General features: G+C 43.7%; 1 protein-coding gene across 3 annotated transcripts in view; it reads left to right on the plus strand.

Annotated features, from left to right (window-relative positions):
• The first annotated feature begins 210 nt into the window (after positions 1-210).
• The window catches only part of ZNF217 (zinc finger protein 217), a 39,300-nt gene continuing 14,534 nt past the window's right edge, over positions 211-24,976 (plus strand). Inside the window, exons 1-2 of one of the 3 annotated variants that reach the window (XM_033411224.2) lie at positions 211-297; positions 11,424-11,503. The gene's annotated coding sequence lies outside the window, so the exon portion shown is untranslated. Of the gene's footprint in view, positions 298-11,423; positions 11,504-14,846; positions 14,984-15,178; positions 15,328-24,976 lie in introns of those variants that run through there. The other 2 variants (XM_012537829.3, XM_033411225.2) reach the window with 2 other exon arrangements.

Consider the following 24,976-nt stretch of genomic DNA (forward strand, 5'->3'; position numbering starts at 1 on the left):
TAGACCCAGGGATTTTTTTGGTCACTCTATGCCTGTCAAGGGTATGGTTCAGACCTTAATCTCCTCTCCAGCACTTCTCCCAAATCCCAATATTCTATTGGAGGGCGTGGCTTGAGAGGGGCACACCTAAAGTCAGGAGATTCTTCTGTTCCACATCCTTTCCTGCTGCCACTCACCTCTGACCTCCTCCTTCAGGGGTCGCTCAGGCCTTGCTTGACCTTCAGTTTGGAGAAGATGCCCAAGGAACACTGAAAGGTGGGTTGTCTCCGAACTTCCTGGAGGATCACCCAGATTGAGGTATGTATCTTTTTTTCCAGGGAATTCCACGTACTTAGTCTACATTGGGTGGGCGCTCAGATGATTGAAAGTGACTCAGTTCTGGAGAGGACAAATCTCTCACCTCTATAAACACACTTCTCTTCTCCAACCCATGAATAAATACCCTGGCAGGGTCCTGCAGTGGGTGAGTTTCTGTGACCGTGGGCAATAATCTTCATTATAATAGTGCGTCTTAATTAAATGTTTACCATGTGCCAAATTCTCTGCAAAACATTTTACAGGTGAGGATTTATTTATTCCTCTTAGATACACTTGTCAGTGAGTATTCTTACCTCCATCTGTAAAATGGGGAGAACAGAGGCAAAGAGAGCTTAAGTGAGGTGGCAAAGGCGGCACAGCAGGGTAGTCCAGAGTCTTGGTTTGAACCCAGTTTTATGAGCTCAGCCCTTTAACCACTATCCATATGACTGCTCGGAGTTGCAGCTTTCTAATCTGGGCGAAGAAGGTACTGACTCTGCCTGGGTATCCAGTAATGGTGCATACAGTGTGCTTGGCCTATAATAAGTACTTAATCAATGATCCCTATTATTACCCTCTAGCCTCCTAAGGCCAAGGTAAACAACTTAGGGTGAAAAAGAATGGCATGTGGCAGCATGGGGTTTGGAATTAGACGGGGCGAGAATTTCACTTCATTTTTTTTTATTTTTTATTTTTTGCGGTACGCAGGCCTCTCGCTGTTGTGGCCTCTCGTGTTGCGGAGCACAGGCTCCGGACACGCAGGCTCAGCGGCCATGGCTCACGGGCCCAGCCGCTCCACGGCATGTGGGATCTTCCCAGACCGGGGCACAAACCCGTGTCCCCTGCATCGGCAGGCGGACTCTCAACCACTGCGCCACCAGGGAAGCCCCACTTTAGTTTTGTTGTAGCACCTCAAGGAAGTCAGAGAAGTTAGTAAGTCAGAAAGCAAGTTAACCTCTGATGGCTGTAGTTTCCTCATCTGGCAAATGAATTTAAATATACTTAATTTATATATACATTTACATTTCTGTATATTTACATAAGTATAGATAGGTTATCAGAACTAAGTAACAGCTTGATTGGATACATTAGATGTGGAGTCAAGACTCTGGCACATAGCAGGGGCTCAATAAATTATTTCTCCCTTCTTATCCTTTTTATCTCTTCTATTGCTATTGTCCTCGTTATTGTTGTTGTTATTGTAGACGTAGCCTGAAAATATGAACACAGTTAAATATCTGAGTGATTTCAGCAAAGGAGACTACCTGCTTTACTACTTTAGAAGTGCTCTTAATTTTATCATCTGTTTAATAAGCCTCTTAATACCCCAGCCAGGTCATCATTCCTCTGCTCAAACCATTCAGTGGCCCTCAGGCTCATTCAGATAAAATCCTATCTTTACAAAGTCCCAAAGGCCCCAGGCAATTTATATGCATACCCTCCATTCTCATTTTCTGAGTTGTCTCTTCTTACTTCACGCCAGCCACTCGGCCACCATGCTAGCTGCCTGGTAGTTCCTTGAGTCACTGGATACACACTTCAAGGTCTTTGCAGGCCAACCTTTTAGCCTCTTTCCCCAGAACCCCACATGGCTCCCACTGCAACCCTATTCAGATCTTTACTCAGACGTCTCCACCTATGAAGTCAACCTGCAGTAGACTTTTTTTTTTTTCTCTTGGCCACTTCTTGGCATGCGGAACTTCCCTGACCAGGTATCGAACCCGCACCCCCTGCAGAGGAAGCGCGGTCTTAACCACTGGTCTGCCAGGGAAGGCCTGGACTAGCCTATTTAATATCCCCCCGCCTCCCACACCTACCCGTTCCGTTTCCTGACCCCTTCGCTCCCCTTATTTTTCTCCATAGTACTTACTTAACACACTAGAATATTAAATGTTCACTTTGTGAGGATAGGCGTTTTGATCGGTTTGCTTTCCTGCGGCATTCCCAGCACCTAGAACAGTGCCTGGTACACAGTAGGTGCTTAATAAATGTTGAGTAAGAGAGTAAATGCATGAGTGAATGAAAGAATTCAGGGAGCATATTTATTTAATTAAATAGAACAGCTAAATATTGAGACACTTCCTGTGTGCCAGCAACTGTGACATGGAGGAAACTGGCCTTCCCTTCAAGGAGGTGTGATTCATTCAGGTGGGCTAAGCGTAATCCAGCAGATGTCACAAAGCAGGGGTGAGCAAGCAGTGACTGAACAAAGAGAGGGTGGTGGCATTCGGAGTGGTCCTTGGGGAGTGGGCAGGATGGCTACAGATTGACTTTTGCACATACATGGCACATGTATTTGGAGAGATTCAAAGTGACAGTGGGACAGGAAGCCGTCGCAGAGCAAGGAGACAGGTAAGCAGAGAATGGTTTATCAAACGTTTATCAGAAGGCAGTAGCTGGAGATACTAAACATTTTATTCTCTGTTTTTTTTTTATTTCCCAGTGTATTCAACAGTTTGGAATTTCTTTTTAGTAGGCATATGAGTATGCTTTACATGTAAAGCAATTAAAATATTTAGCTATCACCAAACTGTCCTGGATCCTTGCCCACACTTGAGAATTAACCAGCTTTTATTTGTGTATTTCCATATATATATTTCTTATTTATTTATTGAGATATAACTGACATATAACATATTAGTTTCAGGTGGTACAGTATAATGATTCAGTATTTGTATATATTGAGAAATCATCAGCATATATGTATTTCTTATGTGTGTGTACATATATATTTACATTAATATACACATATATACACACGTATACATATATGTATACATACACATGTATGTGTATGTTAATGTAAATATAGGTGTACATGTATATGTATACATGTATATGTAAATATATTTATATATAACACACATAAATATATACATGTATTTCCTTTGGAAATATATTTATTTACATTAATATACCCATACATATATACATATATATACATACATATATGTATACATAAACATGTATGTGTGTATTAATGTAAATATAGGTGTACATGTATACATATATATGTATGTGTAAATATATTTATATATAATATACACACATAAATATTATATACATATACATGTATTTACTTTGGAAAATATATTATTGTGTGTGTCTTTTTTTTTTTTTTTTTGCCGGACGCGGGCCTCTCACCATTGTGGCCTCTCCCGTTGCGGAGCACAGGCTCCGGACACGCAGGCTCAGCGGCCATGGCTCACGGGCCCAGCTGCTCCGCGGCATGTGGGATCTTCCCGGACCAGGGCACGAACCCGTGTCCCCTGAATCGGCAGGCGGACTCTCAACCACTGCGCCACCAGGGAAGCCCCTGTGTGTGTCTTTTTAAACAAAAATGGCATACGTTTTTGCAGCCTTGTTTTCTTACTCCACAATGTCTTGGTGATCTAGCCACACCACTTCATTCTTTCCAACTGCTGTCTATATTCTTCAGTTCGGATATACTGTAGTTTATGTGGCCATTTTCCTTTTTATGAACACATAGGTTGTTTCTAATTTTTCACTGTTTTAAAATGCTGCAATGAACATCCTTGTGTATGCTTCTTTAAGTACCCGAGTGATTATTTCTCCAGGGTAGGTACTGTAATTATATGCTTTTCTGTTTATTTATGTTTTAATTTGTTTAATGTCTATTTCTCCTATTAAAATGTAAGCTCCATGAAGGTAGGAATCCAATTTGTTTTGTATCTTATTCTTTAGTTACTATCTAGCCAAGTGCCTGGGACAGAGGAGTGCTCCCAAATAAATATTTATGGAATGAATCTGGCTGAAAGCTTGGCTGGGGCCGTAGTTTTGCATCCTAAGAGAGGGAGGTATGGCTTCTTTTGGTAAAATTAGAGATTTTTGCACGGGACAGTGGCAGGATGGTTATTTGTGGGGTTCGGGGAAAAGTATTCTGGGTCAGGAAGAAGACAGGTACAGGAGGACCGGTTAAGAGATTAATACACAGATCAGAATGAAACAAGAAACAAGGCCTGTGGAAATAAGAAGGAAAGGGTGCATTGAGAGATTTTGAGAGGATAGCATCTGTAAGATTTGCTAGCTGCTGAGCTCTGACAGGCAATGTGAAGGAAGGCATGGATGTTTGAGACCTAGTCTAGGATATTTTCATCTTACAAACCTATATTGCTTCCCAACTCTGTGAAAAGCACTCTGCTAATTGCTGTAGGGATATACTTTGCATGACCTTTCTCCCCTACCTTCAAAGGAGATTCGCAGACTGTTGGGGAAGACTGGCCGAGTTCACAGGGACACCAGGAACGCCAGGGAGTGACTGAGATGGGAGGGGACTAGCCCCAGGGCAATGGAGTAAAATATGGCTGTTCCAGAATGCGGGGGAGGGGAGGCACATTGGGTGAGGAGGTTTCAACTTTGCCCCGGAGCCACACACGGCTGACTGGTGAATATTCAGGAAATAGGGTGTCAGGCAATGTGTATCAGTGCTGATTTTTATTTATTTATTTTTAATTTATTTATTTAATTTATTTTTGGCTGCATTGGGTCTTCGTTGCTGCGCGGGGGCTTTCTCTAGTGGCGGTGGGCAGGGTCTACTCTTTGTTGCGGTGCGCGGGCTTCTCACTGCGGTGGCTTCTCTTGTTGCAGAGCACGGGCTCTAGGTGCGCAGGCTCAGTAGTTGTGGCTCGCGGGCTTAGTTGCTCCGCGGCATGTGGGATCTTCCCAGAGCAGAGCTCGAACCCGTGTCCCCTGCATTGGCAGGCGGATTCTTAACCACTGCCACCAGGGAAGCCCCAGTGTTGATTTTTAGAGGTGACAGAGTTGAGGTTTGACGTTGGGTTCAAATTGCCCATTGGCTTTAGTCTGTAAGATAGGGAATCAAACTGTTAGCTGTGTGACCTCAGTTAGCCTACTTAACTCTTCTAAGCCTCAGTTTCCTCTTTTTTAAGGAAAGGCAGTAATAACTCAAGGGGTGACGATTGATCAGATTACAGCTGGTGCCAGGCACGGCGATCAGTGACTGCTGTGATTCTGTGATCCTACCCTTGGCAGAAGGAGAGGAAAATGGGGGCTTGAAGCAAGAGGACTGTAACTTCTTCATGTTTGCTATGGCCTCTTTGTTTAACCAGGATGAGATCCTTCAGGAGATAATCTCTCAAGGAAGAAACACTTGAAATTCAATAGTTCTTTCGGTTTTACTACTATTTTTTTTCCCGTTGGCATCCCAGCGCTTTTGGAATAAAGTCCAAAGTCTTCACAGGGCCCACCAGATCCTGCCAGAAATTTTGTCTTTATTTTAAGACACGTTGGGAGTTTGGGGCAGGGCCCTGATGTGATCAGATTTGACTTTTGAAAAGATCAGTGCAGATTGTGAAGAGCTCAGTGTGACAGAGATGTGATCGTCTGCATCTCTCCTGGATTGGCAGCTCTGCAAGCTCAGAGTCCACTTTCCTCACAGCTGTATCCCTGGTATGTGGGAAAAACGCTGGGCCCATTACTAGGAGAATGTAATGTGATAGTAGATGGCAGGCACCTGGTGCACAGCATTCACCCTCATTTTGCATCCAGTATTTTAATGAGCAGCTATTATGTGCCAGACATGGTTCAAGGTCCTGGGGATACACCATGAGGTGTTGGGGTGAGGCTTGGCCGGTGTCTGCACAGAAAAGGAGGCCATTGTGATGAAAGACAGTGAGGGAGGGGGAAAGGGTGGGAGAGGAGCTGAGGTGGAGACCTAGGCAGGGGACCCGGGTATGAGGAAGGTCGTGTATCTGTAGGTAAGGACAGAGGCCCTAGAGGCAGGTGCTGGATTTAGACTCCTGGTTCTGCTGCTTATTGCCAGCTACTTAATCTCTTTGTGCTCATGTTCTTTGTCTATAAAAATGGAAAAATATACTCCCTGCCTCGCAGGGTCGTTAGGTGGATTAAATGAGTTACCAAATGAAAAGCACACATGAACTCAGTCAACGTTAGAGCTTATCAGCTAAGCCTCTTGGCAAGCTGGCCCTGTTTCTGGCATAGAAGTTTTTTGAACTGTCAGTGGTTTAGTCCACCCAGCCCATCCCAAGGCAGAGAAATGCAGGAGGCTCTGCTGGGTGTGAGTTTGGACAAGTCCCCACTCTTGATGGAGTTAACAGTCTGGTTCAGACCAAAAAATGAAAGAAAATAAAATTCCTAACCAACCAACTATATAAACCATTCACTACACCAGGCATCTCATCCAAAAGGGAGAGAAAAGTGAGTTCAAAGACTCTGAATGCGCTTTTAGCAAAGTGCGGGACCTCTTGGGTTTCAGGTCTGATGTAAAGGTCATCAGGGGAGCTGAGTTCCAGGTGTACCCAAAGATGAGTCCAGACACAAGTGGAGCCCCCTGCCGAGTTGACACTCAGCAGTCAAGACAAGAGTCATGGTAAAAACGACCCTTTGCTGTTATACAGCACAGAGCTTCCCCGTGGTATGACGGGGGCAGCCCCACTATCCAATGAGGTAGGTCAAACAGAGGTTAGAAGCCCCATTTTACAGATGAGAAAACTGAGCCAAGACCCCAGTGACTGGCCTGAACACCCAAACTTCAGGTCCCTTTTGGCTGGATCTCACTGCGGCTGAGTTCTGTGCATTAGTATTATTTCTATATTCATTTGTCTTGAACACATTTATTGATCCCTGCTATAGACAGGCATCATACTAAGACTTGGAGATACAGCAGAGAACAAATCACAGTATCATGTATTTCTATGGAGTTTAGACTCTAGTGGGAGGAGGACAGGCAGAAATAATTACTATAATGTGTGATGAGTATAATTGCATTGGTTTGAGCTCGGGGGGTACCTGGCAGGGATGCATGATCCAATGTCGGTGGCTGACCCAGCTCTCTACCCACGCTTTCTTCTCCATCTACATTCCCTTCCTGGAGAGTCTCATGCAATTCTATGATCTTATGTATTCATTATGGTGGAGGACTGTGGGAGAAGGTCTGAGGTTGAAATCTAGAAATAATTTCTGGACATCTAAATAGAGCTGGAGTAGACAGCTGGAAATATATTTTGGGATTTGAGGGGAGAGGTCTGGGTGGGAAATATATAAATTTAGGAGCCTTATAGATGGTATTTTGAGCCATTGGACTGGATGAAATACTTAGGGAATGAGTAGGAAAAAGACTAGGCTCCAGCACTGGGCCCTGGGGCACTTCAGAGCCTGGAAGTCCGGGGAAAAGAACCAGCAGAGGGGATGAAGGAGCAGCCAGTGAGGACTGGTGGAAATCAGGAAAGCGCGGCGTTCCAAATCAGGGGAAACGTGTTTCAAGGAAGAGGACAGGGTTGACTCTATCGAGGGCTGCAGATACAGCAAATAAAATGAGAGCAGAGAATTGACCATCTTTTTTTTTTTTAATTAATTAATTTATTCATTTATTTATTTTTGGCTGTGTTGGGTCTTCGTTGCTGTGCACACGGGCTTTCTCTAGTTGCGGCGAGCGGGGGCTACTCTTCGCTGTGGTGCGCGGGCTTCTCATTGCGGTGGCTTCTCTTTGTTGCGGAGCACGGGCTCTAGTCGCGTGGGCTTTAGTGTGGCACGCGGGCTCAGTAGTTGTGTCTCTAGACTGCAGGCTCAGTAGTTGTGACACACGGGCTTAGTTGCTCCATGGCATGTGGGATCCTCCTGGACCAGGGCTCGAACCCGGGTGCCCTGCATTGGCAGGCAGATTCCTAACCACTGTGCCACCAGGGAAGTCCCTGACCATCTTTGATATCCTACTGCTACCAGGGTCAAAAACCAGTCCTTGGGACTTCCCTGGCGGTCCAGTGGTTAAGACTGAGCTTCCACTGCAGGGGGCATGGATTCTATCCCTGGTCCGGGAACTGAGATACCACATGCCTTGTGATGCGGCCAAAAAAAACAAACAAAAAAACCCAGTCCTTCCCTCTGTCTTTACAAGGTCCTGCCTTATTATTTCCTTGCTCCCCTGTCCTCACCCGCTGGGCCCCGATGCACTGGCCTCCTTGCACTGCTTTCCCTAGGTCAGCCTGTATTCCGCCCTTAGCCTTCTCACCTTCTGCTTCCTGCCTTAGTATGCTTTGCCACTGGACTTCCTGGAGGTCTCTGCTCCTCAGGGAGCCCCAGTCCAAAAAACAGCAGGCACCTTCCCCTCTCCACTGAGCCTGTGTGTTGCCTGCCTCCCTCTAGAAGGTAAGCTCCAGAACAGAAAGAACTGCGTTTGCTTTGCTTACTGTAAGCTCTAGCTCCAGTGCCTAGAACAGTGCCAGGCCTGCAAAACTCTGGGCTTACAAGCTTTACACAGTGTGCCTCAATTTTCCCAAGAGTCTTATGAAAACAGAAATACTATTTATATAAATAATATAATTATATTATTATATAGTTTTTCCAGTTTTATTGAGATATGATTCACATATAGCACTGTATAAGTTTAAGGTATACAATGGAGTAATTTGGTGTATGTATACATTTTGAAATGGTGACCACAATACATTTAGTTAACATGAATCATTTCACATAGTTACAAATATTTTTTTTCCTTGTGATGAGAACTTTTAAGATCTACTTTCTTCTACTAGAATATATTGATATTATACAGCACAGGGAATATAGCCAACAATATAATAAATTTTTTTTTTAATTTAAAAATTAAAAAAAATTTTTTGGCCACGCCACATGGCATGGGATCTTAGTTCCCTGACCAGGGATGGAACCCGTGCCCACTGCATTGGAAGCACAGAGTCTTAACCACTGGACCACCAGGGAAGTCCCTATAATAACCTTAAATAGAGTATAATCTACAAAAATTTTGAATCACTATGTCATATACCTGAAACTAATATATTATAATACTGTAAATCAACTATACTTTTTTTGGGGGGGGCCACACCAAGAGGCTTGCAGGATCATAGTTCCCTGACCAGGGATTGAACCCAGGCCACCTTAGTGAAAGTGCTGAGTCATAACCACTGGACCGCCAGGGAAGTCCCTAAATCAACTATACTTTAATTTAAAAAATTAAAAAAAAAAAATTTACCTCACCCTTCCCCGCCTCCTCCATCTTCTTCTTCTTCTTTTTTTTTTAAATTTATTTTTGGCTGTGTTGGGTCTTCGTTTCTGTGCGCAGGCTTTCTCTAGTTGTGGCAAGCGGGGGCCACTTTTCATCGTGGTGTGCGGGCCTCTCACTGTCGTGGCCTCTCTTGTTGCAGAGCACAGGCTCCAGACGCGCAGGCTCAGTAGTTGTTGCTCACGGGCCTAGTTGCTCTGCGGCATGTGGGATCTTCCCAGACCAAGGCTCGAACCCGTGTCCTCTGCATCGGCAGGCGGGCTCTCAACCACTGCGCCACCAGGGAAGCCCCCATCTTCTTTTTCTTCTTTATCACACATTTTATGGATCAGGAATTGAAACCCATGAAGATTAAATATTATTCTAGGATTAATGCACTGTCAAGAGGTTGGAGCAGGAACGTTTGAGCCCAAGGTTGGACTATTGGAGAGAAGACCTTCCAACACCTTGTCAGAGGGCCTCCCCCCAGAGAGCCCAGAGTTTAAACCTCTCAGGGGGAATAGAAGCTGATTTCCTGAAAGACTGGAGGGATAGAACTAGGCAAAGGGAAACACAGGGCTGGATCCTCTGGGTCAGAGAGAAGGCCTTGTGGCTGGAGCTTAGAGCTCTAAGCAGAGGGCTTGCCAAGACTTGAGGCTGGAGACTTAGGCAGGGGCCAGATCTACAGGGTTGGCAGGCAGGCTCTGGAGTTTGTTCTTTTTCCTGAGGCAATAGGAAGCCATTAAGCAGGGTGGTGACACGATCTGATTTACACTGTAAAAGATCTCTTGGGCTATGGGTGAAGAACATAACTAAGGCAAACCTAGAAAGGAAGAAGCTTGGAGACACCTTGGTATATTTGGAGGAGTGAGAGATCGTGGTCCTGTGCAGTAGCCTTGTGTTAGAGATTTGAGATATATTAGGATAGAAATTATAGGCCCTGCTGATGGATTAAAGGTGTGTGTGTGTGTGTGTGTGTGTGTGTGTGTGTGTGTGAGAGAGAGAGAGAGAGAGAGAGAGAGAGAGAGAGAGAGAGAGATAGAGAGACGGGAGGTGGGGCTGGAGATGAAATATCAGTTTGACTTCCAGGTTTTGGCTTACGTGGGTGGCTGGAAGATGGTTCCATTTATTGAGATGATGATGAAAATTGCATTTCAATAGATGTTAGTTACTTTCCTCTTCCGTCACCTCCCGCTCACCCCACAGCTCCCCATTTGGAATATTAGATGAGTACAAAAGCTTTAAAGAGGTGCTCCAAAAGTTACATGACCCCTGTAATTTATTTTTCTTCTAGTTTTACTGCGATATATTCAACATATGCCATTGCGTAAGGTTAGGGCGTATGGCATAATGGTTGACTTTTCACAATCACGAAATGATGACCATAATAAGTTTAGTGAACATCCATCATCTCATATAGACACACACACAAAAAAAGAATAACTTTTTCTCCTTGTGATGAGTACTCAGGATTTACTCTCTTAGCTTTCATATATAACATACAGCGGTGTTGATTATACTAATCATGTTGCATATTGCATCCCTAGTACTTTATATATATATATATTTTTAATTGAGGTATAGTTGATGTACAGTGTTATATAAGTTTCAGGTGTACAACATAGTGATTCAAAAAATTTAAAGGTCCATTTACAGTTACTATAAAATACTGGCTCTATTCCCTGTGTTTACAATATATCCTTGTAGCTTATTTATTTTATACATAGTAGTTTGTATCTCTTAATGCCCTCCCCTTTTCTTGCCCCTCCCCCTCTTCCCTTTGCCTACTGGTAACCACTAGTTTGTTCTCTATATCTGAGTGTTTCTTTTTTGTTATATTCTCTAGTTTGTTTTATTTGTGACCCGTGTAATTTTTAAAGGAAGTTTACAGTGACAGTTTGAGTGGAGTCAGCCTTGGAAAACCATCCAGGATATTAGAGAAGATGCATAGAAGTTGTGCTTGTAAAGTGGGGCAGGGTACTCACCAAATTTGCCAATGGGACAGACACAGCCATGATTGGTTAGTCAAGCTGGGATTGCATCTAAACCTCTATTTATACTGAGCCTTATTCTTGGCCCCTCCCTTTTTTGGTTTGCTTATAAAAACCAGCAATCACATCTCTTCCAGTATTGTTCCGAGTCAGGTGGACCGGCCAACTCAGGGAGAGAAAGCCTCCTGGTTGCAGACCCTGCCTCCACTTCTGCAAGGTAATTTCTGCTATTTATTTTTATCATGTATTATTATGATGTTTTGTAGGGCGTTTAAAATTGTGAGATGACTTGAATGGGATGAATAAACTTAACAGGAAAGAGAGAAGTTTGGTGTTCCCTGGAGTCGCTGGTGATCTCTACTTCATTTAGTGCATTCTGTCCTGTTAAAAGAGCTGCCCTTCTTCATTTCCTTCTCAAATGTCCCTTGTAGTTTGCAGAGCTGGCAGGTTTGCCTAACTTTTTCATTTTCTTTTCCTGCTAACTCCTCACTGCAGTTTTTCAGGTTTTCCTGCTCTGAACACTGAATTCTTTTAAGTCTGTGTTGGCTCCGTTTCAGCTCCAGGGATTTACATACAGTTTCCAAATCGTTTCTCTATAATAGTTCCACAGTAAAATAAATACTTGCGAAAATAAGATCATAACGGCATCCTCCTCTGCTAATGAAGGCTAACTCTCAAAAGATGATTCCAATGAATGTTAAATATAGCAAATTAGAAGGGTTTTTTGTTGTTAGATCTGAGAATGCGGTGGCAGGCAGGAGCTGGAGAGAAAATCAGAAGTTAACTAAAGCCAGAGGGCTCCTATCACTGGGATTAGATCAGAGATAATGGTGCGATTTTATAAGCATACACTGGGAAATAGATCTTAAGGGGGGCTGGTCTGTTTGGATAATTGTGAAAAATGAGGTGTAGGTGATGTGCGTCGCATTAAAAAGAGGTGAAGTGGGGTCTTTCGCTCTCTCCCCGAATAACGTGTGCCGAGCATCAGCTCACATTTGAAGGGACATTTCTGGTTCCATTGTTTGTGTCGCCTGCGTCTCTGCAGCACCTGACTCCTTTAGAGATAGTCTAGCTGGGGTGGGGGGGGCGGGGGGGCGAAACAGGATTATGTGTGGGCGGAGCTAAGTATATGGAGACCAACGTTCGATTTTCGATTTTCATTTCATACGATAATAATGAGTTCCTGGCTTTACTACAAAACCGAATGTTCCTGGCGTCCTCCTGTTGCTTTTGGAGTTTTCATTCTTAATTGTTTTAACTATACACGCTTTCCAAGTAAATCTTAAGTGTGAGTCTCCACCTTCTAAGGGGCCGGAATGTGTCCCACAGACGCCCTTACAGCGCATTCAGATCACTCTATGTCCATTTAAAAACACAGTATGTGTTTGCAACCCAGCACTCAGCCATTGGCAGAATTTTTCAACGACTTCCCAGTTTTGTTGGCACGTCTCCAGGAATAAGGTTCTTTGTAATTCTTTGCTCAAACGTAAGATCGCCTATAAAACGCTTAGCGGATAGATCAGTTAATAAAATTACTTTCAATTTGAAAATCTACAATATGGTTTTTTTGTTGTTGTTCTATTTTTTATTTTTTGCCGGGCCGGGGTGGGGGTGGGGAGGGAGGAGAGAGAAACAGTAACTAACAAACCATATGATGCTATTATGCTCACAAAGTGGTAGTTTTGCGAGGGCATAGGGAAAAGTACCATTTTTTGCTCAGAAAATAATTCAGTAGCAACAAGGTCTGAGGGCCAGGAGCCTCATTGTTCTTAGTGAAACGATTATGTGTCAAAACATTTGATTGTTTCCCTATTCCTACTGAAAAGTTTGGACTTTTATTTTGCTCAATTTTGACACTAGGATTTTTAACTATCAGTGCTATTGTGTTTACAGCTTTCAAGGTTTCAGAGTTCAAAGGTTATCTATTAACATGTAGAGTGAGGCTACACTTATGTGAAGACTCAATTTGGTTTCACTTGTTCATAGTTTCTTTGTTTTGTAGCAGTGCCCGAAGTCATTTGTTTTGGTAAGTTAAATGAAGTTTCTTGTTTAGGAAGAGTGTGTCTATGGACTGTATTTTGGTATGTGACTATAAGACTTTAAAAAATATTTTAAAGAAAGATATTCATCTTCCCTGAGAAAAGGAACTCTAGTACTAGAAGTGATCAATATCAGTGTACTTGAGTGAGGGAAAAAAAAAAGAGTTCTGGCTTAAGAATCTACTTCTGGAACTGCTAATTAATTAAGTGTGAGTAAGTAATTGGTTCACTTCCTTTTTAAAAAAGACTAACCAGACCATATGTGGGGTTAGTAGTTATATATAAAATGACAGCAAAACATCACACTTGGCAAATTCTTCCCCTTTGCTGAGAAACTGTCTCTCAAGTTCCATTTCCTACTTATTAAGGATTGCACTGCTCACCAGCGGAGCATTTATGTAGGGCTTTTTTTGTCCTGATTTATTAAAAATATACTTCAAGGGCCTTTCTTGATATGTTTTAAGTTTTTCCATTTTGGACACACCAAAGGCCAATAAAAAAAACACAACAAAACAAACTTGGCTATTTTGTGGTGACTTAACATAGCACCCTTTACTTTTGCATTCGTTTGCATCTTGGGGCAGAGAACTTGGTGGATATGATTGTTGCTTCTTTGGTTCCTCCTTGGGGCTTACTTAAAATGGGGGAATATCACTGGCCTTCGGAATCATAACCTTTTCTTTTTTAGTGAGCAAATAAAAAGAATAGCTGCGAAACGCTTTCAATTAAGGGGAGGGGGAAGGCTAGTTTTTTTTTTTTCCCTCCAGTTTTAAGCCTGGTTTCATCCACGTGGATTTCTATCAAAGCCAAGTGGATTCTTGGCATCTAGGCCAAGTTTAGAAACCTCAAGTTATAGCAGCGCAAGCTCAGCCCTTTCAGAAAAATAGGAACAACTAAAAGTAGCTTTACGGAGATACTAATTTAAAAAATATTTTAATCATCTTATCGACCTTTCTCATGCTTGAAGAAAATTTGAAAAAATGTTGTTTGTGCACAGTTGCCTTCTAACCTGCCCAAATGGGGGTAAAGGCTTTTCGTTTGTTGGTAATGCAGGATGACCCAGGAGTTCGGGCGACCAGCCCCTCCCCTCGCCTGGGCACACCTTGCATGGGAGGGGGAAGCGGCGAGGCAGAGGCCTGGAACTGCGCTTGCGCACTGCCCTCGTGGCCCCCTCCCCGCGTACCTGTCACTGGAACCGCCGGGGCGCGCGCGGGCCACGTGAAGCCGGATGGCGGGAGGCGGGGGGTGTGGGGGTGGTGGAAGGCGCGCGCGTGCGCGGGAGTGGCAGGGCGAGAACAGGGAGTGCGCGCGCTCGGCCGCTCGCTCGCGTCCGGGAGGCGGAGGTCCGTGGCGGTGGGCGGGGCAGGGGCGCGCCTGCGCAGATCACGTGGATGTGGGGGCGTGGCAGAGGGCGTGGCCGGGCGGCCGGTGAAGGCAGGAGGCGGGGCGTCTCCGAGCGGCCGGGCCGAGGGAGGGCGCAACAGCTGCTCCTTGAGCACTTTCTGACCGAACAGTCCCCCTGCGCCTGACGCGCCGCGCCCCGGCGGCTCTAGGGACCCCCCGCGCCTGCACTGTCCTCGCGCAGACGAGTAGGGGGCGCCCGCGCCTTTGACCCCCGTGAGCACCCCCGCCCCGCTCACCTTAGCCCCGCGCCTGAGGTGAGCCCGGCCCCCAAATCCTCCAGGCGGGGGTGGGGGTGGGGGACGCTCCTTTTGGGGGGGACTTCAAGGCGCGAAGCCCCGAGGCGCCCTGGGGGATGGCCTCGCCTCTCGCGCAGTGGCCCCAAGTCTCTTTTGGGGGGCCGGTGCGGGCGCGGAATCCGGGAGGTGTCCGCACAAAAGGCCGAGAGAAACTCCCCGTCGCCTCCCCTCCCTCTTGCCTTCCCCGCCCCCTCCCCTCCTCGCCTGCTCCCTCCTCATTCAAACCTCGGCTCGCTCGTGTGGTGTCAGTTCAGTCCCGGCCGCCGCCGAGCGAGGAAATGGCCGAGGAGCCGGAGCCGCAGGTAAAGGGGGCGCGCCCCCCGCCCCCGCGGGGCCCCAGGGGGCTCCTCGTCTCGCCCCTCCGGCGTCCCCGGAGCCCGCCCTCGAGTTTCCCGTGCTCGTTATCTCGTCCCCTCCCCGGACGGTTCCCCCGCCCCGCCGGCCCCCCCCCCCCACCGTTCCTACTCTCTATTTCGCTCCTCTAGGGCGCCCCCTCCCCTCCTGGCTTCTGAGCGATTCCACTGGCGAGAAGGTGTCGGGCGAGCCCCCGGTGTGCACAGACTGTGTTTGACCATCACACTTACTCTGGGAAACAGTCTAGATGGCTTGGGGGCGGAGAAGTGCCCCCTTCTCTGGGTCGGGAGCCAGGGGCCCGCCGGAGGGAGCTCGGGGGCTGCGTGGGGGGCTGTTTCTGAAAAGTTGGGTGGCTCCGCCGGGCAGGTCTCCCCGTTTGCCAACTCTGCCGTGGGGCGCGGGCGGAGGGGAGCGGGCCGGCGCGGGGTCCCCTGCTATGGCCCGAGAGGGGCCGGGGCAAGTTGGAAACAGCCAAAACAATGCGTCCTAACAGGCATCCCCCGCAAACAATGGCCGGGACCGTCCGCACGGGCCGGGCGGAGGGCGCGTCTACAGGGGCCAAGGGAGGGGCTTGGCCTCGCCGCGGACCCGGCCGCGCACCCCAGCCAGCCCTCCGGGCGCCCCCAAATCCGTCCCCGGGAGTCCCGGTCCTCTGCCCACCCCTGAGCAGGCGGTGCACCGGGCTGCGTTTCCTGCATGTGTGATGAGGGTTTTTTTTTCCCCCCTTTAATTTTAAAATATTTTTTTAACTTTTTTTTTTAATAACCCTTAAATGCTTTAAGAATATATCACTCAATTCTAGTGGGAGACGCAAAGCCAGCTGGAAGCAGAACTAGGAACTCTAAAGGGCAGGAGGGATTGAAATGTTAGCCTAAAAGTGTTTTTTTTTTTTAAAAGGGAAGTTTCTGCCAGGAGGCGCTGAGTGGCGAGACCGCTCAGTTTCAGATGTAGAGCCCTCTTCACTCTTGATTTGGCCCCAAAATGCGAGCCGCACGGGATGGGGAGGGAGAGGGGGAGGAGGGCGCTGCTGGGGGCCCTGGGAGGCTGGATTTGGGATGGCCCGGGCGGTCTTGCTCCGAGGGGGCCAGACCAGGCCTGCGGGGTGCGCAGGCCGCGGTACCTGCGCCCCGGGGATCGGAATAGAAGTTCAAGTCCCGGGTTGGAGCCCACATTTTAGGATTCAGGGTAGGGCCACCGAGGACGGGAAGCCGCATTCTTGGGCGGGTGGGTGGGGGTGGGGTGGGTGGGGGGAGGCAGTTTCCCCCCAGGGCTTATTAAAGAGAGGAGAGGGCCACCAGTGGCCACTTCTGGGACCCGAAGCAGCTTGTTCACACTTGGAGCAGTGTAAACTTTTTTTTCTTTCATTTTGTTGCTTTTTCCAAGAAAAGGATAGTCACTTCAGAGTTTGAGGCTTTGCTGTGTTGTTCCCCTTTGAAATTCCTTGAGCCTCAATTTATCTTTCTGGATCAGCCTATAGGGCTTGGAGCGTTAAGCTTGAACATTCCTTCACGTGTATTAAAGACAGGCGGGTGCAGTGGTTCTTTGGTCGGTCTGGGGTCCTATGTTATTGACCGCCGTGCAAACGAGCAGGTTTCCTAGTTTTCTAGATCGTTTGGAATCATTAAGGTGTATGTTTTAAGAAGCCTAGGTCTGATTTAGTTCAGGTTGATTCAATTATGTCTTCATCGCTTTTGAGTTGGTTGAATGAGTTGACATGAGATTAAGCCCAACAAAAGAAAAGGCAGGGTAACAGCAGCTGCCAGCCAGGCCTGGCCACTAGGTAGGGGTCCTTAGGGGGCCTGTACCTTCTCTTTTGTATGTGTCAAGAAGTACATTTAAAATGTTTTCGACTGTACTTTTTCCCCCCTGGAATGGATGGACTGTCTTGATTGATAGCAAATAAGACTTAAAATAGTGAATTTTGTAATACTTTGAGAATGAGTAATAGATCTAGATTTTCTAAAAAGTCTTTAGCGCAGTAGTGACAAGTGTAGAGCAATAACCTAATTGCTTTTTGTCTGAAAAGTGTAACAGTCAAACCACTAGTTTGTGCTTGCTTAGTTAATGTGTGCTAAGAACTTTTAAGGTGTGTCCTTAATGGTAGATGACTTTTTCTGAGAAGTCCTGTTTATTTTAGATACTGTTTTGTTTAGTATTCTAAAGACTGTAGTAGTGCGTGTGCGTGTGCGTGTGTGTGTGTGTGTGTGTGTGTGTGTGTGTGTGTTTAATCCTGGTGTTTTAGTGGAAGTCGACCCCCACCCCACATTGCTGCCATTTTAAATCAGTTATATAAATCCTGAATTCCAGAGGTAGGGACTTATTTAAAAATTCAGTTGTCAATAGCTACAGGCCAAATTTATCATTTATTTGGCTTGTTTGGTAGAATAGGGTTAATAATCCGATTGTTTGGAATTTTAATTATTTGGCGAGACGAGGGAGGCTGCTCCTTTAGAATTGCACATTGATTTTGCATGCTGGAGGAGGGAGTAGGGGAAGATTATGACTTTTCTAGGTAAAGGACACAGACTTTTTTCTTTCGTGTCCAACTTCTTTCAGTCCTTTTATCTTCACAACACCGTCGAACACTGCCGTTTGACCTTTGCTGTGTGTTTTTAATAACTTGTGAGATCGAAGTTTAGTAGTTGTCTTGGGTTCATATTATTCCCTTTCACTTCTTAATCAAAAAAAGGAACTAATACACCACTCAGATAAAACTTGTAGAAAATGTTTTGCTCCTTTGTCCTGAAGAATCTATTTAGATAACAGCTTGGTTGTTTTTTTTTTTTTCCCAAGTAGGGGAGGAAGAGGGAGGGGTGAAGGTTTTGACTTTCCCAGTAAAGGTTTAAGGTGGAGGTCGGTCTGCGTTCTCTTAATAATCCTCCATTTTTGGCAGTGGAACTTAAGGGAGAAATAGCAGCCCCTGTTTTAATAAAAACCCCTTCCAGTGGTCCTTTTCAAGAGGAAATCTGGAAATAAGACTCAGTCATCAAGTCACTTACAAACTGATGAAATAATTAAGGAATATAATGGCCTGGCAAGGACAGAGTCCCTCTGTCTCCTCATTTCAGATAAATGCTAATCACTTCTCTCTCTTTTAACAACATTTATGATGAAATGGCCTGTTTTTGCCACAGCAGGGTTGCTTTGCCAACCCAGAGCACTCTTAATTCTGATATGCTTGATTAGAGCCTCAGGGGTCCCAAAAGATGTGCTGTTTTCCCACTTTGTAAAATTACATTCTTTTCTCACAGTTGTCGCAAACATGATATTGGTTGATAAGAACTTTTGAGTAGTTTTAATGATTCTTTACTGCTTACAGTCTCCTACTTTAAAAAAAAGATAGACTTTTATCTCTCTTAAGACTATAAATGATTGGACCTTTTTTACATTTTACATGAAGCTTTGTTTCCATTTGCTCAAAAAAAAAAAAGAAAAGTCAATTCAGATCATTCCAGCTCACAGATGCCACTATGGCCTGTAAGCGTTTTCTAGCTTGCTGGGTATGACTTGTTTTAAATGGTTCATTTCTAATTTCAGTTTAATTGTGTAATAGTGTGTTTAATAGATGGATTGGAAAGGTGAAGTCAAAGAACTGAACAATGGCTATGTATTTTCAAGCTTCAGAATTACACAGTAAGAATGAAACACATGAGACAGTTGGATAAACTGAGTATTCATTCCTGTAGAATAAAATAAATGTAAGGAGATTTTAAGTTAAATGACTTTATTTGGAATATACTGAGTAGTTTTCAAATTGCTGAGGTGTGCTGCAGAATAAAAAAAAAAACTGGAAGGTATTTACAGAACAGCCACTGAAGTGGAATTAGAGGAATCCAATCATATTAAATACTCTAAATAGTGAAGAGTTTAGTTACAGCATGTAAATGAAAGTCCTGACAGTGGAAGAGTCTTGATTTGTATGCCTCATCTTCAGATCTTTGGGGGAGGGGTGCTGACTAGTTTAAATGCACGTGGAAGAAAGAATGAGTTACACAAAGACAGCAGGAAATTTCTTAAATCTGCGGGAGGGAAGCTTGATCATCATAGCTGAATGGCCTCATTTGGGGCAGTATAAAACCTTCTGAAATGTTGGTGAAATGTTGACTTTTGGCAGTAAGGTGATCTGGATTATTTTTCTCCAACTGATACTATGGTTAGGCAAATTTGCAGTGGTATGTAGGGCAAAGGATTGGGAATTGAGACCATGAGGGCAGATAGAAATCTGACTTTGAGGAAGTGGGAGGACAGGGACCATCCTTTCCTAAAATCGGCAGCTATTGATAAGTAAGCTCAATTCTTGTATAAATCTATCTTCCCAGTAAATAGAGGGGCAGCCCCTGTCAGCCAGGTGCCACCACACGTTGCTCATTTATGCTTCGGGCTGGAATGCTCATTAGAACACTTTATATTTGAACATTTGTTGACGGACTCTTCTGAACATCCCCATAACTTCCTGCCCAGGGTAACAACATAACTGAGTTACTGGAAATTTGGGGCCAGTTTGGTAATTTTGTGATAAAGTTGAGAAATAAAATTACTAAACCCGAAAAGACAGCTTAATAAGTTGTATGAGAGAATTAGTTTAATTCTTTACCCTTTGTCCTCGAGCTTTACCAGAGTTGCTCTTGGCCTGTACGGCCCTCCACTTGCTATGGGAGAGCAATCGTGGAGTGAGCTGCTAGTTTTTTAACGGGTTCGTGTAATGTTTTGTGTGTTGGTGTTCATTAGTTTCTAGTGTGTCGGGGAACCTTCTGAATTTAAAATATAGTTCTATGGACTGGAAATTGAGAGTCCACATATGTATTGTTCCTGAGTCAGCATTAGGAAGAACACTTGTTTTTATATTTCCTACCTGTAACAAATCAGGATAACCTCAGAACAGTTCAGTTATACCAGAAGAAGTGTTTTTGTGTTTTTTAAATTAGTGGATAAGTTCTTTTCAGTTCAGTATATAAGTCTACTGAGCAGTGATTGTATTAATTGAAGGGAGACTTTTTTTTCTTATTTTTGAGAGCAAATAGGTGATTTGAAAGAGCCAGACATACAGCTTTAGTATTTACTCAACAGAGATGGGGAGGGGAATATTTAAATGTGGCTAAAGAAAGATCTCATGCCTTAAAAGGCATTGCCCTTGTTTACATATAATCTGAAGTTGATTAAATTGGCTATAATTAAGAACATTCACCATTAGGCACTGTGGAAAAAGAGGTGTAGTTGTGTAGGGTAATGGGTAATATGATGGTTATAGTGATTCGTATATCTGTGTGTGTTATATACACACAGATATACATATACACACTTGTGTGTGTGCAGTGTTTTCTTTGTAGAGAGTTAAAGAATACAGGTAGTTTTTGTTTTTTTTTTTAGTTTGTTGAAATCTCTCTGAAGTTAGTCCTGTCCAAAATCTTTGCAAAATACTTAAGGTAGTACTGGTTAAGTGGTAATAATAGAAACTCACGATAGCAGTGTGCTTAATCTTGCTTAAGTAAAAATTAAAACAATTAATTTCCCTTATAATTCTTTTTTTCACGTCAAGATGGAATTTTTAAAAGCCAGTTTACAGGCCACAGTATCTGTTAATATTGATAATACTAAAACTAAAAATATGTGGTGTTTTAAGTTCATATTAAGATCGTTTATCAAGCTTAATTAATTTAGGAGGAATCAGGCAGAGTTCTTAATCATGACGCTGAAATATGCTAGTAGGAATATACTTTTATCCTACTTCGATCTCTAATCCCATGTAGCACCGAGCACCTACACAGAATTTCAAGAAAATGAGCCTTTATCCCATCGGATCTTCGCAAGCCTTGCCTTTGAACAATCATTTGCTTTCGAATAGATTGTAATGTTGAATGTAAACTTCGAATATTTTAGTCTTTCTCTCTCGCTTAACTTTTAAACATCTTTCCACAGCTATGTTGGGGAAGTTGGGTTGGCCATCTGTTCAGTGGGTGTGACCTTGGTGATTTCCTTGCAATAGTGTTGAAGGATTTAAAGTTGTAGGTTTTGATTGCTACTGTAGATTACTTTGTAGAGTTCTCTTCACTTGTCAGATTAAGGAAAAAATAGTATGTGCAAAATAGAGAAGGGAAACCTATAGAAAAACCGGCAGTTTCCTAACCACATCTTGGAGATAATTTTGAAGTTTAAAGGATACAAATGAATTGGCCGGAGACTAGTAGTTTGTTTAGACTGAATGTTTTAGTGATCATTTATTTGGACGCTTAGGTAACTTGGGTGGTGGTAGGGGGAGTAGATTTGTAGGAATACTGCAAATTACTTGACTATAAATAGAATTTTTAAGTGTGTTTGACAGGTTTTGAGGGCCTTGAATACCTTATTGCTCCATAATATGGTAATAAATATTCCATGCCAAGACATGTCAGATAACCTGTTCAGCCGAGGTAGGGATGTGGGGTCTCTAAAGGCGACAGTTTGAGTACAGCTGTACATTAAGAACAGTATTTCCAAATTAACATTGTCAGCAAGGTGGCATTCACCTCTGATTTACTGTGCTTAAGCACAAATTATGGTGCTTTTCATTAAGCATTGTATACTGGGTAGTATCAATATTTGCTAATTTCAAGGTCGATAGGTATTGGCAGAATTCATAGTAAATTTACTCACAGATGAATATCTGCTTTAAAAAGAGATAAATGACCTAAAGAACACCAGACTTATATTTCAGGTGGTTGTAGCAGTTATGGCTTCTATTCTTTTCAAAGCTTATGTTGTGGTGAATTAGAAAAAAGTATCTACTTAAGTGATCACAATATAAATTAAACCCTAGTATTCGCTCAAAATATTAGGTTATACTGAATAACCTCTTGCCTTAGGTGCCTTAGGTGTGTCTGGCTGATGGTCAAGTGCTGTCATTAACCTGAGTAAAGGTTAAGAAAACTTGTTTTAGACGTTGAAAAACATTTTTGCTGAGCGCCTTTCAATAAGCTGAGTGTGTTCAGAATGCTCACTTTTCTTCAAACTAAAAGCAGTTAGACTGTAGGTGTTGGTTTATAACGTCTTCCCTACCCCCTCCATCTCCAGTTCTTTGTCGAGACAGACAATTCACTTTATCAGCAGTGCCATTGGCGTACTGTTGGCGTCCGTGTGCTCCATACATGGAAACGCCGAAAGTGCTGGGGAGCCTGTGTGTGCACACTTCCCTCAGTTGGAATGGTGATATGTTGCTGTTACCAGTAATTAGGTTACGATGTCTGGTTTCCTTAAGTTCTGTTATTATTAAAGTCTTTATTATTACAGGCACTCTATAAAGATTTTTGTTGAGCAGACTGATTTTGAGTGTAGTTATTGATGTATAGTTTAAGGAAGTGTTTTGTCTGCATTTAGTTTTCTAAGTCGAGTTGAGGGTATTTGCTTAGAGAGATGTCCCTAGCAGGCCCTGCATTTTGGGTTTGGTAGGTCAATAAGGAGAGTGGTTATAAAGCCAGGTGATGCAGTTTTGCTTCTACTAGTTAACTTTATGGTATGATTATATATGATTCATTTTTTATTATACTCGTAACATTGCAGAAAATGGCAATTAGATGGCAGCCTCAGATAGCTGTGTAGAAGTCTTGATGAACGTTCAAGTTAATTTTAATATCAAGTCAGTTACGGTTGGTGACTGTGGCCAAAAATGCACGTACTCATTCTCTACCTGTACTGATTATGTGGTGTTTCTTGAGAGCCTCACCCTGTGCCAGCGACCCTTTCTAGGCACTGGGGGGCAGCAGTGAGCCAGGCCGACAGGATCTCTGCCCCTGGGATCTTACTTTAAAGGGAGTGGCCCATAGTTTCCGTATCTTTTGGGAGAATAGTAAGGATTGCTTGTGACCCTAGTGCTGGGGACAGCTGGGCACAGTTAATGACCATCAGAATCTGTCCCAGAAACTTCCCTGGAGGAAGAAGTCCTTGGGTTTTGCCTGGGAGGGTCTTCTTCCCCAGCTGACTGCACCCCAAGATTCCCTGGCCTGGGACATCCTTCCCTCCCTCCTGTTCACCCTCTTGGGCAAAACTGAAGCTCTTCTTTCTCCGAAGGTTTTTCCCACTACCCTCCTTTACCAATCCTTTAGGTCTTGTGTTGGAAGCTGATGATGACTTACTTAACCCAGATATTTAACATTTCAGAGATAGAGTTGAAACTAAATTGTCTTTCTAAGACAGGAATTTCCAGTATATGCTGTTACCCAATGTGGGAAATAATAGGGATGTACCCACATCATGTTTGATCCAGATACTGAGTTTAGGATTGGTGTCTTTTGGGGAAAGATCATTTATAGAAAAGTGGAGTTCCCCCAAACTTAAAAATGTCACAGACTAGTCAAATTTCTTATAAAAAAAAAAATTATGTTGAGGTCTGACCTGGGGGACTTTGATTTTGCCAAATTAGGACATTAAAAAAAAAAAAAGCCTGCAATTGCCACTCTTTTGTTTTATGAAAAGGGTATTTTGGCATCAAAAAGTAGAAAGGACCTCAAATAAAGGACAATCTTTATTCAGATTGGAATTAATTCACATAGCTTTGTGTAGAGCTCATTGAGCAGTTTTTCTCTTTCTCATTCAGCTGTTGGCCAGTGAAAACAGTGTTGTCGGGTTTGAGAACTGCTTTTCTAGAGTGTGTGCTGTTACTTTCTTCAGTTAAAATATTACCTGGGACACTAGCACTCAGTAAATATTTGTTGAATGAGTAAATGACTACACAGAAACCCGAATTATCAATCACAGATCCAAATATCATTTAACATCTTGATTAGCATAATCATTAAATATTCTTTTGAGTATGTCTATCCATAAATGTAGATCTAACCCCAGGACCACAGAGTTTTGGAACCTGGCAAGTGGTCCTGTAATTTAACCACCCTCATTAAGTAGACAGAGAAAGGTGAGGTATGTAGTGGTGCCAGCTTTAAGGTTGTGGCTTGGCCAGGACTGGAACTCAGGTCTCTGGAGTGGTCTGTTCTGTCCTACCCAGCAGCTGGTAGTCAGCCCATGTGTTTATTCTCCACTGTGATTGCAATAAAAGACTAACAAATTAAGATAAAACACTTTAGTCCATTCTTTCTGTACCCTAAACTTTGATCTGCAGTCTTATTTAGAAAAGCTTAATGTTAAAGATCTAGTTTACTCAAAACTAAAGATAACAGGGAGTATGAGAATTTTCTTTCTCTGAGCGTAAAGAGTGGAAGAAATGTTTCCTCCTCCTCTGAGCCTACAGGCCCTTCCTTGCTCTTTGAGGAAGTGGAGAGAAGGAAAGTTGTGTGTGTTTTTTTAGTATAACGTTGACTGTGGTGGGAATAGTTTGCATGTCTTTTTGTTTTCTTGGGTAGAATTAACTGACTTCAGTTAAAGGAGTTGGGACTATTTAAAAACAATTCCTGTGCTTGCTGTAAAGGTGGAGGGTGTTGGCTTTAGAGGTTAATTCTTCTGCAAGAGTGAAAATTAGCTTCTAGATCGGACCCTGTAGAGTTAAATCAACTCATGCATTTTTTACCTGGTCAGTGTATATGTGAAAGGTGGATTAGAAATGAGAGGATCTATTTTCTGATGAAACACTAAGCCACGTTGAACCAGCTATGTTGAGGATTTTATTTTAAA

The sequence above is a fragment of the Orcinus orca genome, chromosome 16, assembly GCF_937001465.1.
Source record: "Orcinus orca chromosome 16, mOrcOrc1.1, whole genome shotgun sequence".
Lineage (NCBI taxonomy): Eukaryota > Metazoa > Chordata > Mammalia > Artiodactyla > Delphinidae > Orcinus > Orcinus orca.